This window comes from Eumetopias jubatus, unplaced genomic scaffold (assembly GCF_037043125.1).
Source record: "Eumetopias jubatus isolate StellerSeaLion01/CBP00866 unplaced genomic scaffold, mEumJub1_p1.0 scaffold_12, whole genome shotgun sequence".
Classification (NCBI taxonomy): Eukaryota; Metazoa; Chordata; class Mammalia; order Carnivora; family Otariidae; genus Eumetopias; species Eumetopias jubatus.
The window spans coordinates 80,511,047-80,524,868 of NW_028274818.1; the positions used below are offsets into that span (position 1 = coordinate 80,511,047).

A 13,822-nucleotide genomic window follows, 5' to 3' on the forward strand; every position below is an offset into this window, starting at 1 on the left:
CTGTTGTGAGGACCCAAGGGGAGTTGCAACAGTACTCTGAGCCCAGTAAGCACTCCAAGACCGGCTGCTAGGATTACCGCTGTCAGTGCGGTCTGAGCCTCTGCAAAGGCTCGCAGGTCCAGGGCCCCGGGCACGCGCATGCGCACCCGGCCGGCCAGGTGAGGGGTGTCCGCAGTCGCGCACCTGGCTTTTAACCCTTCGCGGTCACGGACGTGGGCCGAATGGCTGCAGGAACCCGGACGCGGGATCGCGAGCACGGCTTGGCCTGAACCCGCGGCGGGGTGCGGCTTCTGAGGAGCGCGCCGTACCGGCTCCAGGCCGGGGTCCACGCTTGCGGCGCGGCGCCCCGGGGAGGGCGGGGGGAGCGCCGAGGGGAGCGAAGTCTCGCGAGATCGCGCGCGGTGGCGGCGGCGGCGGCGGCGGCGGCGGCGGCCCGGGAGGTGAGCTGCGGCCGGCGGTGGCGGCCGTTGGGGGCTGAGGAGGGGGTGAGAGCGGCAGAGACGGAGGGCCGGGCGGGGGGAGCGGGCCCGGCGAAAGCCTCGCGCCCTGGGCGGCGGCCCCGGTTTGCCCGGCGGCCGCAGCGGAGCCGCCCGGTTCGCGCCGTCCCGGGACCCGCGCGGGCGAGGCGGGGCGGGGCGGCCGGGCCGGGGCCGCGGGGCCGCCCGGGCCAGTCCCCTTCGCAGCCGGTCCCTGCGCTCGGGTGCGACCCCGGGGCACGCCTCGGGTTCCCTTCGGCGGCGGGGTTGACGCCAGGACGCGGTGCCGCTGGCCGCGGCAACACGGTTTATTGAGCCTTTACAGTCTGCGGGGCACTTGCGCCGCTCCCGGGCTGCACAGAGAGGTGAAGCGCCCTGCCCGGAGTCACACTGCCGGGAAGCTGTGGAATGGGGGGTTCAAACCCAGGCACACTGACTTTAGCGCCCACGCCCCGTCCTTGCCTCCCTTCCTTCTCCCCACCCCCACTCGCAGGGTTTTAGGGCTCGAGTTCCATTCCTAGGGCCCCAGTTGGGCTGCAGAAGGTGTGTGGGAGCCCCCCCCCCGGAATTGGGTGCAGCATGCTATATGAGTTTCCTGGGGGGAGGGTCTTTGACTCTGTCATATTCCCAGAAGGGTCCCTGACCCCCAAATGGACAAGAACTCTGGTTTGGCCCTGCGTAAGACCAGAAATGGGCTTAGAGCGGCGGGTGTGCGCCAGAGATGGGTTGTCAGGCTGAATGCGAGTGGAATATTGGAGCCCAGGGCTTGCCTTAAGCAAACTTTTAAGTTTGATTTTCGTTAAGCACATGACTGCACTTTTTGGAAGCAGTGGTGCTCAACCTTGTCAGAACCAAGGCCCCTCCCCTTTGCAGCAAACTTTTTGTAAAGCCCACTTTACTGCCCTGGAATGAAACTCATCAACAGTGTAACCTATGCACACACGTAATTGAAAATCAATATGATGCTCCAATTTAAACGTAAGGGAGAAATAAAAGAACAATCTATGACACGAATTGCCGCATCATTTACATGTCACGCCTGCTGCTGTGCTAGAAGAGATCGTGTCCTGGGTGCTTGCACCTGCTTCTAATGAAGATGTTTAGATTGAGGAGCAGTAAGACTATCAGTGTTTTCAAACGAGAAAAGGAATGAGCAAAGATATAGATGGACCCTGGCATGGAGGGGGAGGGGAATGGAGGGGGTTGACACCTCAGTGTTGGGATAACCTATTTATGATAATAAAGAGAGAAACAGCTTAGATGGAAATAAGGATAACATGCCATAAATTACAGACTCAGTCAACACATAAATAATAGTATATTATGGAGGCCACCATGGAGGGGACTGTATTTTCAATCTACATTGTATGGCACCTTTTGTGTGACAAGCTTTGAGATGCTGCTACCTTGAGGCACAGTACTGGGTTCCTACCACTTATCATTGGTAACGAATAAAAGATTGAAATTTTTGGATTCAGTGTTGATGTCTCATTAGTTCAGAAATGCACAGCATTACGACGTTGTGTTAACAATGTGTGATGTGAGGAAATGGCCACTAATTTCATATGTATTTTATCTCAACTTGTCTCACATTAGCTGCCTTCTCCTAAATTACTGGGGTTTTCCCATAATTCCTTATAAAAACTTTTCCGTATTATGTTCTAAAGTAATGCCAGTTGATAGTGATTAATCTGACTGGACATTTAAAAAATTCTCAGGACCAGCATGGATCTTCATTATGTGCGACTGTTCCATGCATTATGTGAAGTCCAGCATCCTGGTCCCCAAACACTGAATGCCAGTGTTGTCCCCCAGTTACTTTTATATCTAAGCGTATCTCTTAGGAGACAGTACCAGCACCCCTGAGATCTACTCTAAACAGCAATCCATTCTCTACTCAATTATAACAGGAAAGGAGGCAGAATTTAACTGACAATTTTTGTTGGGAAAAAAAATTTTCCCCTATTCTTTCTGAGGTAATTGACATACCAGAAAGGTAGGCTCTTGGCTCATGACACTCATTGATTAGTCTAGAATCTCAGATGGAAGATGAGGTTAGTACCTGTGTCCCTTTGTCTGAAAAATTTGCTTCATTGAGATTCTTGCTTGAAATGCTGACAACTAAATACTTGAATGAGTGAGGAGTAGGAGGTTGGAATGGACTTGGGATGTGACAGTGATAAATGTGTAGAATAACTAAAAAGGTCTGCATTAAACTAAAATACAAATTAGTGTAACCACTTATTAAATTAAATAACCTTTTTTCTCGCTAGTATCCGTATTAGAGAATTTAGAAAATGTAGATGTGTACAAGGTGAAAATTGAAATGTCCTGTAATCACATAGGTCCTCAGTCGTCCCCGTGTGGTTTGTTAGAAATTGTCTTTTCTTTTGAAACTGTTCATCTTGCCTCCAGGACAAAAATGCTGAGTCAGAAAGTTCACCTCAGACTAATACATAGTGTAACACTGTACATCCCTTCAATGCTTGTTAAGTCTGCAAAGGAAATTTATTTTTTTGTTGAATGAATAAGAGGCTGTGAGATGTTTATTGTTCATTGCTTGTTACTTTTGAAAGGTGCTTTAGAAACAAACAAGTAAAAACTCTTGTCAAAATAGAACTATAAGGTATTTTAAATTGACTAGAGATACAGTGAATACTTTCAGGTTGGAAAATTATCCACATTGAGAGTAATTAACTTTTATTACTTTGAGCAAGCATTATCATGTTGCAGGGCACTCTTCCTTTTTTTCTTCACTACTTTTTTTTTAAATCACTAAAAAAAACCCATATATATATTTGTACAAAAATGAAACAATATGAATTGCAGAGATACTGAGACTTCCAGTTTTCAGGTGTGGGGATACATTGTTAAATGAGCAAAAATCCATGCCTTTTTAGATGAAAAGGAGTAACTTACTATGTACATATCTTTGAGCTTTATAATTAAGCTATTTCATTATTTTTAAGATGCATATCCAAAATGGAATGCTATCTTAAAATTGACATGTCCTGTTTTAATTGGTAACTTTTCTTAGCAGTACATGAAATAATAGTGTGTCTGAGAATTGATGGTGTCTTACATTCAGTGAAATAGGGAATATGTAGAAATTTCAGCACATTGATTAATATTTAACAGGAAAAAATTTATCCAAAGCGTGACTTGCAAAATAAAGGTACACAACATTTCTAGATACTTCCACCTAGACTAGAATTCTTTACTTGTAAGACTCCTTATAAGAAAACATACCTCCCCCCGCCATGTAAAGCAAATGAAACATCAGTGTTTGTAAATATAAGAACAATTTTTTAGAAAGAAAGAAATGTGCTTTTTCATGGAGAGCAGGTGGTGTGGCTAATGAATTTGAGGTAAAGTTCATCAGACAGTATAACCTGACAGAAGTAGGAATATGGGGGGTCTTTTGTGGGTTTTTTTTTTTTTTTCATTTTGAAATGCTCATAAGTCCACTCATAATTGAAAGTTTTCTCAAATGGGACATCCTTAAATTGGGTTTCAACAATTTGTAGCTGTTACTGTTGTCTTAATAGGAAATATTTTTGAGGGCTCTGCCTGGTAGAACATGTGACTCTTGATCTTGGAGTCATGAGTTTGAGCCCCACATTGGGTGTAGAGATTACTTGAAATCTTAAAAAAGAAGAAAAGAAAGAAATACTTTTGAAAATATATTTAGTACATGTTAAGTACAGCTTTTTTTTTTTTAAGATTTATTTGAGAGAGGGCGAGCGCATGCACAATGGAGGGGAGGGGCAGAGGGAGAGCGAGAGAGAGAATCTCAAGCTGACTCCATGCCGAACACGGAGCCCAACTCAGGGTTTGATCCCAGCACCCTGAGATCGTGACCAGAGCTGAAATTCAGAGTTGGAGGCTTCACTGAGCCACCCAGGCGCCCCAAGTATGGCTTTTATATGAGAGGTTACATGGTATCTCTTACCAGAAAACCTGTGTAAGGACTTTTTCCATCTGATATCGAGGGCAGTTTCCATAGGAAACTCAGCCACATGAAGACGGTGTGCATACCTTCTCCCCCCAGGTGGACTTCAGCTTTTCTTCTCAAAGTGTGGTTCCCCAAGCCAGCAGCACAGCACAGCATCCTGAGGCTTGTTTGAAATACAGACTCTGGGGCCCACCCCAGACCTACTGAACTAGGATCTTCATTTTTACAGAGTCCTGTTCCAGGGGATGCACATGAATGTGTGGTAGGCACTGGACTGGATCATTGGCTCTCAAACTTGAGTGTGCATTATGGGAATTGTTCCCTCCATTATTTCCAGAGTTTTTGGTCTGGGCTGGGGCCTAAGAATTTGTGTTTTCACCAGGTTCTCAGGTGATGCTGATGCTGCTGGTCTAGGGGCCCCTTCCTGTTCTCTTTCATAATTCCTCACCCCTTTAGCTCTTTTTATAGATTATTACAATCATATGCTTCAGATTGGTTGAAGAAGAAGAGTATATCGTCTTTTATCATTTTTAGAGATGGCCACACTAGAAGTGCTTGTTGGGGTGCCTGGGTGGCTCAGTCGGTGAAGCGTTTGACTCTTGATTTTGGCTCAGATCATGATCTCAGGGTTGTGGGATTGAGCCCCGTGACGGACTCTGCACTCAACCGGGAGTATGCTTGAGATTCTTTCTGTCCCTCTCCCTCTGCCCCTCCCCACTGCTCACGCATGTGTGCGCTCTCTCCCTCTCTCTCTCAAATAAATAAATCTTTAAAAAATAAATTGCTTGTCAATATCTAATTTCAGAGAAAATTCTCTTTTAATGCTCACTGGGTTTTTTTTATTAACATGATGTATTATTTGTTTCAGGGGTACAGGTCTGTGATTCAACAGTCTTACACAATTCACAGCACTCACCATGGCACATACCCTCCCCAATGTCCATCACCCAGCCACCCCATCCCTCCTACCCCCCTCCACTCCAGCAACCCTCAGTTTGTTTCCCAAGATTAAGAGTCTCTTATGATTTGTCTCCCCCTCCAGTTTCATCTTGTTTCATTTTTCCCTCCCTTCCCCTATGATCCTCTGTCTTGTTTCTCAAATTCCTCATATCAGTGAGATCGTATGATACTTCTCTTTCTCTGACTGACTTATTTTGCTTAGCATAATACCCTCTAGTTCCATCCACATTGTTGCAAATGGCAAGATTTCTTTTTTTTTTGATGGCTGCATAATCCATTACACACACACACACACACACACACACACACACACACACACACACATATATCACATCTTCTTTATCCATTCATCTGTTGATGGACACCTAGGCTCTTTCCATAGCTTGGCTACTGTGGACATTGCTGCTATAAACATTGGGGTGCACGTGCCCCTTCGGATCACTACATTTGTATCTTCGGGGTAAATACCCAGTAGTGCAATTGCTGGGTCATAGGGTAGCTCTATTTTCAACCGTTTGAGGAACCTCCATGCTGTTTTCCAGAGTGGCTGCACCAGCTTGCATTCCCACCAACAGTGTAGGAGGGTTCCCCTTTCTCTGCATCCCCGCCAACATCTGTCGTTTCCTGACTTGTTAATTTTAGCCATTCTGACTGGGGTGCGAGGTGGTATCTCATTGAGGTTTTGATTTGGATTTCCCTGATGCCGAGCGATGTTGAGCACTTTTTCATGTGTCTGTTGGCCATTTGGATGTCGTCTTTGGAGAAATGTCTGTTCATGTCTTCTGCCCATTTCTTGATTGTATTGTTTGTTCTTTGGGTGTTGAGTTTGCTAAGTTCTTTATAGATTTTGGATACTAGCCCTTTATCTGATATGTCATTTGCAAGTATCTTCTCCCATTCTGTTAGGTGTCTTTTGGTTTTGTGGACTGTTTCCTTTGCTGTGCAAAAGCTTTTTATCTTGATGGAGTTCCAGTGGTTCATTTTTGCCCTTGCTTCCTTTGCCTTTGGCGATGTTTCTAAGGAAGAAGTTGTGGCTGAGTTCAAAGAGATTGCTGCCTCTGTTCTCCTCGAGGGTTTTGATGGATTCCTGTCTCACATTGAGTTCTTCCATCCATTTTGAGTCTATTTTTGTGTGTGTTGTAAGAGAATGGTCCAGTTTCATTCTTCTGCATGTGGCTGTCCAATTTTCCCAACACCATTTGTTGAAGAGACTGTCTTTTTTTCCATTGGACATTCTTTCCTGCTTTGTTGAAGATTAGTTGACCATTGAGGGTCCATTTCTGGGCTCTCTATTCTGTTCCACTGATCTATGTGTCTGTTTTTGTGCCAGTACCATACTGTCTTGATGGTGACAGCTTTGTAATAGAGCTTGAAGTCCGGAATTGTGATGCCACCAGCTTTGCTTTTCTTTTTCAACATTCCTCTGGCTATTTGGGGTCTTTTCTGGTTCCATTCAAATTTTAGGAGTATTTGTTCCATTTCTTTGAAGAAAGTTGATGGTATTTTGATAGGGATTGCATTAAATGTGTAGATTGGTCTAGGTAGCATAGACATTTTCACAATATTTGTTCTTCCAATCAATGTGCATTGAGCTCGTTGGATTTTGACTCTGGCTTATGAGTAGTTCTCTTCTTTCTGTGAGTTACACTTTTAACACTTTAAAATTAATTTTGTATAGGTAGAATATTAATGTTCAAAAATTAAAACAGCTTATTTTGAGGAATTTAATTTCCAACTCTGTTGTGGTCTAACCTGTCCCCATCCCCATAAATATCCTCTTTAATTGTTTCCTTTTTTTTAATTTAATTTATTTATTTGCCAGAGAGAGAGAGCACACACACCCACACAAGCAGGGGGAGCAGGGGAGGGAAAAGCAGGCTCCTGCCTGAGCAGGGAGCCCAATGCAGGGTCAGTCCCAGGATCCTGGAATCATGACCTGAGCCGAAGGCAGACGTTTGACTGACTGAACCACCTGGGCATCCCTATTTGTTTCCTTATAGATGTTCCTTTGTGTAGACATGAGCCAATACCTGTTCTTCTTTGTATATAAAATATAGCACACCACATAAATTATTCTGTCCCTTGCTTTTTGTTTGGTTAATATACCTTTGGGATCTTTCCATATTAGTGTATAGAAAACACTAGTTAACAGCTTCAGAATATTCCACTGTATACCCATGCCATAGTGTATTGAACTAGCCCCCATTGATGCGTATTTGAATTTTTTCCAGTCCCTTAACAATCACAGACAATGTCCTGGTAAATACACATGTACACATCTCATTTCGTATATTGAAATGTATCTGTGGGATATCTTTCCACAAGTGGGATTGCTGGGTCATTGAGCAATGCATTTATAATTTTGTTAAATTCTGCCCTTCTTCAGGGTTGTGAACTCCTGTAAGTAATGCATCAGGGTACCTGTTTCTCCATAGCCTCTCCAACAGTGTTTTCCAACCTTTAGATTTATATTATTCTAATAGTGAAAATGATAACTATGCAGTTTTAATGTGCATTAGTTTGATATGAATGAGGCTGAGCATCTTTTCATATGCTTAAAGGTGATTTCTGTTTCTATGAACTATCTGTTCATACCCTTTGTAATTTTTCGTTTGGATTGCTTTTTTCTTATCAATTTCTAGGAATGTATAAATTAGATTAACCCTTTAGGACGTGAGTTGCAATTTCCCCAGTTTGTTACTTGTTTTTTAATTGTATTTTGGTCTAGAGAAAGCTTCAAAGATTTTTCTTTAAATTTTAGGTAGTTAATATTAATCTTTTATGTGTCTGGATTTTGAGTCACAGAAAGGCCTCCAGGAATATGAAATTTGTTCCTGTTTTCCTTAAGTACTTTTGTGGTTTCATTTTTACACTTCCATCTTCGATATATTTGGGATTTATTCTGGTGTTTGAGGATAGTATATAGATTGAACCTTATCTTTTTCTATGTAGCTGCCAGTTATTGCTACCATTTGTTTCAGAATACAATACATCTTGATTGTATTCGGAACTTCCAGGTGTATTGGAGCATATCTCTGGACTTCCTATTCTATTCCATTAGTCTTTCTATTCATACACCAGTACACGGTATTGGTTTTACAAAATGTTTTAGTTTCCCCTGTTGCCCTTCATTTTCCTGGCAATTTTTCCTTATTTATTTTTCCATGTGAATTTATAATCATTTTGTCTAGTTCCAGAAAAGAAAACACTTAAAAAATTGAGATCATGTGAAAATTATAAACTAATTTTACAGAGAGAATTGCTGTCTTTCTGATATTTTCCTATCCAAGAACATTGTGTATTTTTTCATTGGTTTGATTCTACTCTTGAATCCTTTTGGAGCATTTCAAAGTTTGTCTTATATAGGTTTTGCCAATTTTTTGTTAAAATTTTTTGTATGTAGTTTATCTTTTTTGGTGCTTTTGTGAGATCTCTTTATCTTCTCTAAGTGGTTTTGACTGTGTGTATGAAGGCTGTTTTTCTGTGTAAGCACAGAAATCGACAGACCTTGAATTTATAAGTCATTTTTAACAGACTTTAAATTCTGCAAAATCCCTTATATATTTTTGCCTAAGAGAAAGAAAGCTTTGGGAGTCAAACTTGCAGTTTAAATGTGTCTGCATTTATTAGTTCTGTGGTCTTCGGACATCCCGTTTGACTTCTCTGAGCCTCAGTTCTCTCGTCTGTGAAAGGAACGATTCTCTCCATATCAGAATGCTGGAGGAATTAAAAAAGAACATATGAAACTCATCACTTAGTGCTGCTTCTGCCACCAGCGTCAATGTGGGTTGAGGCTGCTGGGTTTTTTTCTTTTTCCTCCTCTTACCCCTGTCACTTTTGAAAGAGGAAAAAAGAAACCATGAAGAGAAACAGTAAGGTATTAGACTTGAAGTTAAAAGTAAGCTGTGATTCCATTTTAGCAGGGTAATCAGTGTGCTTGAGATCAGGGAGCAAACTCAATGGGGCACTTGAGGCCCCTCCTGCTTTTTGGCCTCACTACTCATTGCTCAGTCAGATGCACCCTGACAACAAGGCTGCTTAGCATTCCCCAGAGGCCCTGTGTTTTCCTATAACGCTGTCCCTTCCACCCAGAATGTTCTGCTACCTCATTCTGCCCATTCGGATACATAGTGCCCTGCACCCACTGAGGAAAATTATCTGTCTCCTTGTGCAGCTCGTATGCCCTGTAGCATGGGTCTTTTTTTTTTCTTTAAAGATTTTATTCACTTATTTGAGATAGAGAATGAGAGAGAATGAGAAGAGGGGAGGGTCAGAGGGAGAAGCAGACTCCCCGACGAGCAGGGAGCCTTATGCGGGACTCGATCCCGGGACTCCAGGATCATGACCCGAGCCGAAGGCAGTTGCCTAACCAACTGAGCCACCCAGGCGCCTGCATGGGTCTTGATAGACTGGAAACCGAGGAGAGAAACCGTATCTGTCCGTCCATCAAAAATGCCCAGGAGGGGTGCCTAGTTGGCTCAGTTAGGCATCTGCCTTCAGCTCAGGTCATGATCTTGGGGTCCTGGGATCGAGCCCCCGCACTGGGCTCCTTGCTCAGCAGGGAGCCTGCTTCTCCCTCTCCCTCCGCTGCTCCCCCTGCTTGTGCTCTCTAGCTCACTGTCTCGCTCTCAAATAAATAAATAAGATCTTAAAAAAAATGCCCAGCAGAAGACCTGGCAAAGGATAGACACTCCGGTATTTGTTATTAATATTTGACAATTAACAAATAATTGACTTTGATCTTTCTTTAGCCTTATGTTATGTATCTGGTAACTCTTATCTCATCCAGTATACTGTAAGCCCCTTGAGGATGACGATTATGTCATTTTGCAATAACAACAATGATAACAATAATGGTGGTGGTGAGAGGTAAATAGACTTAATTATGTAAGGGCATTATTAATAAAAATAAAAATTAACATTTATTATGTTCCAGGAGCTGTTTTACAGTCCCTGATGTGGATTAGCTCATACAATCCTCAGCAATCGTATGAATTGGGTACTATTATTGGACATATGGGGAAATCAAGGCACAACAAGGTTGAGGAACTTGCTGAAGACTACACATGCTAGGAAATGCTAGAGCTGAGATTCAAATGCAGATGTTCTGAGTCTAGCAACCCAACCCTTTTTTTTTTAAGATTTTATTTATTTATTTATTTGAGAGAGAGAGAGAGAGAGAGCATAGAGAGGGGAGGTCAGAGGGGGAAGCAGACTCCCTGATGAGCAGGGAGCCCAATGCGGTACTCGATCCCGGGACCCCAGGATCATGACCTGAGCTGAAGGCAGTTGCTTAACCAACTGAGCCACCCAGGTGCCCTAGCAACCCAACTCTTAACCTGTTATGGTGCTTTAGACTTGTTTGTTGAATGTGTCATTTACAGGTTCTTGAACAATTTAGGAAGTTATTTGATTACACTTGCAACTTCCCTATTTCCGTCCCAACCATCCCTTCTTAGTAACTTCTGTTTTGTTCTTTCCAATTTATCTTGGACTTCCTGCTCTCCAGGAGGCTTTCTGTGACCATCCCCACCAGGCATCTAGTAGGTATTCAGTAAAAAGTAATTTTTACTTTTCCCCCCCCTCCAGGCTCACAGTAAAGGTGCTAAGAAAGAGAATGTAAGACAGGAAGATAATTAAATATTTTTACTGAGGTAAGTTTTTTATCATTTAATTTTTTTTTTTTTTTTTTTTTTTTTAAGAAACCTCTCCCCACCCTCCACTGTTGTGAAAATTCTTCTCCGCAGCCTGCTTTCTTAAGATGTAAGAGGGAGATTGTTCTAGGAGTATTTTAAGTTCATGGAACCTGGGGTTCTTAAGGTGGATGCCAGGAACATGGGTTGTTTGAACAAGGTTATTTGGCTTTCTTTACTTCTTTGAATCTAATCTTTAAATTCCCATGACTTCATTGTCTTAAAGTTTGGTACTAAGGAGATCCAGCAGGTGGAAACCCATAAGCTGCTTGGTGGTTCTGTATACTTACAACATTCAGTGAAAACTTTGTTTTTAAAACAGGGAACTGAAGGGATTTGAAGGCACGTTTGGTGAGATAGCAGCACTTCTTTCCTTAAATGAGATATGTTGTATTTTCTTATTATAATAGAAAAATCTTCCATCAGTATAAAACAACATACACAAGTAAACACCTAACTCCTGTCACACAGAAATGACTGCCATTTATATTTTGGTGAATATACTTCTATGGGTATAGGAGTGTTCATATACAAATTATTAAATATATTATATTGGTTTACACTACATATGGTAGTCTTAACGCAACAGTGTATATTGTATATCTTTACACATGAATTGTAAAAGGCATGTGTAAACTGTACATGATGATTTTACTGACTCTCGTATATTTCATTGTTTGGAGGCACCGTGGTTTGTTTAATCATTCCTTTGATGACCACTTAGATTGTTTCTAGTGGATAGTGGCGTGTTGATTAACCCTGTACTCACACCATTGTATACTTGTTCCTTTATCTTCCTGGAAGTATTGACTGCAGAGTCAAAGATGATGCACATTTTAAATGTTGATACAGGGCGCCTGGGTGGCTCAGTTGGTTAAGCGACTGCCTTCGGCTCAGGTCATGATCCTGGAGTCCCGGGATCGAGTCCCACATCGGGCTTCCCGCTCAGTGGGGAGTCTGCTTCTCCCTCTGACCCTCTTCCCTCTTGTGCTCTCTATCTCTCATTCTCTCTCTCTCTCTCTCTCAAATAAATAAATAAAATCTTTAAAAAAAAAAATAAATGTTGATACATATGGTAAACTGCCCTCTGTAAAGACTACCAGTTTATCACCACCACCACCCCCAAGTCAGTGACAGTCTTGTTTTCCATACCCTGCCCACACTGCGTTTTGTTAATCTTTAATCTTTGCCCATCCAATAGGAGAAAAAAAATGGTATCTTTGAGATAGCAACGTTTTTGATTGAAATAAGCCTTTTATGTTTTCAAAGACCCCTTTCATTTGATATTCTTACTTACATGAAGAATTTTCTTACTGAGAACATAACCTACATAACATTAAACATAAGATTTTAACATGATTCTCATGTCTAAGTGAGACACTCTTGGGCTTTTAATATGATGAAAATGTTGAAATATGTTGAGTCCTTTGTTTTTAGTCCTGTTGCCCTGATTACCTCATTATAAATATTTTTAAATTATTGGCAACTAACTAACTGTTTTGGATACCAAAGGTTTTCCTCTGTGGGGAGCAGTACTCTTGTTTTTTATTCATTTATAGTGGAGCTTGAAAAAGCTTTAAAAAATGACTTAAGGTCTTTTGAGCATGGATCCCAATTTCAGAATAACATAGAGAATGGGATTCACAAACTCAGGTGACAATGAAATACTTGTTGAGTTTGTCAATTATGTGAATATGTATTTAAATGTAAACCTATGAATATCGATGTCAAATCCCATCTGTCCAGAGTATTTTACCAATTTCTGATACGAATGTGAACTCATTTATGTTTGTTTTAGATTTTATTTCAATCGACTAAGAGTTACTTAAGGTCTCCCATGAAACAGACACCAACTGTGTCATTGTCCTAGTGTTTGTTCTTTAACTTAATAAAAAGTCAACTAAAATTCATCTTTTTTTGCTGTATATGAAATGCATCTTCTTATGATATAGATTGTGTTTCATGTGGGTGCTTGTCTTTTCATTCCAAGTTCACATTGTTGAGGCTGGGACCAAGTATGTTTTATCGACCAGCTTCCATCCAGCAACTGGTGTGACACCTGGCATGTACGTGACAGACACTCAAATTGTTTTGAAGGAATTAATGATTGGTGTATATTGGTATTGTTGAGTTAGAACTCAGATGTAAGTGAGACGTGCCTTAAATTTTAATTAAGAAATTTAATTTCTTGGAGAAGAAAACTAGTATCTGTGACTTTTAAATGCCCCTAAATCTAGACATACATAATTGTAGTGACACTTGCTAGAGTAACGTTTTGTGATGCTTTATTTGGATTATTGATTTAGACTATATCCCCTTTATTTTCAGAATCACATATACTGCTGTGTTTTAAATCTGCTTTCTTTGTTTTTTATTGTTGCTGTTAAGGGCAAAGTAAGTATCTAGGTAAGATACCAGATGTTAATTCAAGAATCCTAGGATATTTGGTTATTATAGACCTGGGAATATTTTTCAGTTATGTTATTTGAAGACAAGAATAAAGTAAATACCCCAGATTTTAAATTATAGTGGAAAGAAATTGAGTTATATTTTAATTGTGTGGTTCAGCATTTATTAAAAATAGAAGTGGAGAAATAGATTGCCAGCCATTGAGAAGAATGTATAAATCTTTGTCCAGTATCCTGCCTTCTAAGCTTTTCTGACTCCTAAACCAGTTTTTGTAGCCAAAATAAACAGAGCGCGTGGAGCAAGCACTTAATAGATTTAAGCTGTTGTAG

General features: G+C 41.5%; 1 protein-coding gene across 2 annotated transcripts in view; it reads left to right on the forward strand.

Moving 5' to 3' along the window:
* Positions 1-424: 424 nt before the first annotated feature.
* The window catches only part of MRTFB (myocardin related transcription factor B), a 197,314-nt gene continuing 183,916 nt past the window's right edge, over positions 425-13,822 (forward strand). For both annotated transcript variants that reach the window (XM_028117628.2, XM_028117629.2), the window contains exons 1-2: positions 425-440; positions 10,981-11,045. The gene's annotated coding sequence lies outside the window, so the exon portion shown is untranslated. The remainder of the gene's footprint in view (positions 441-10,980; positions 11,046-13,822) is intronic.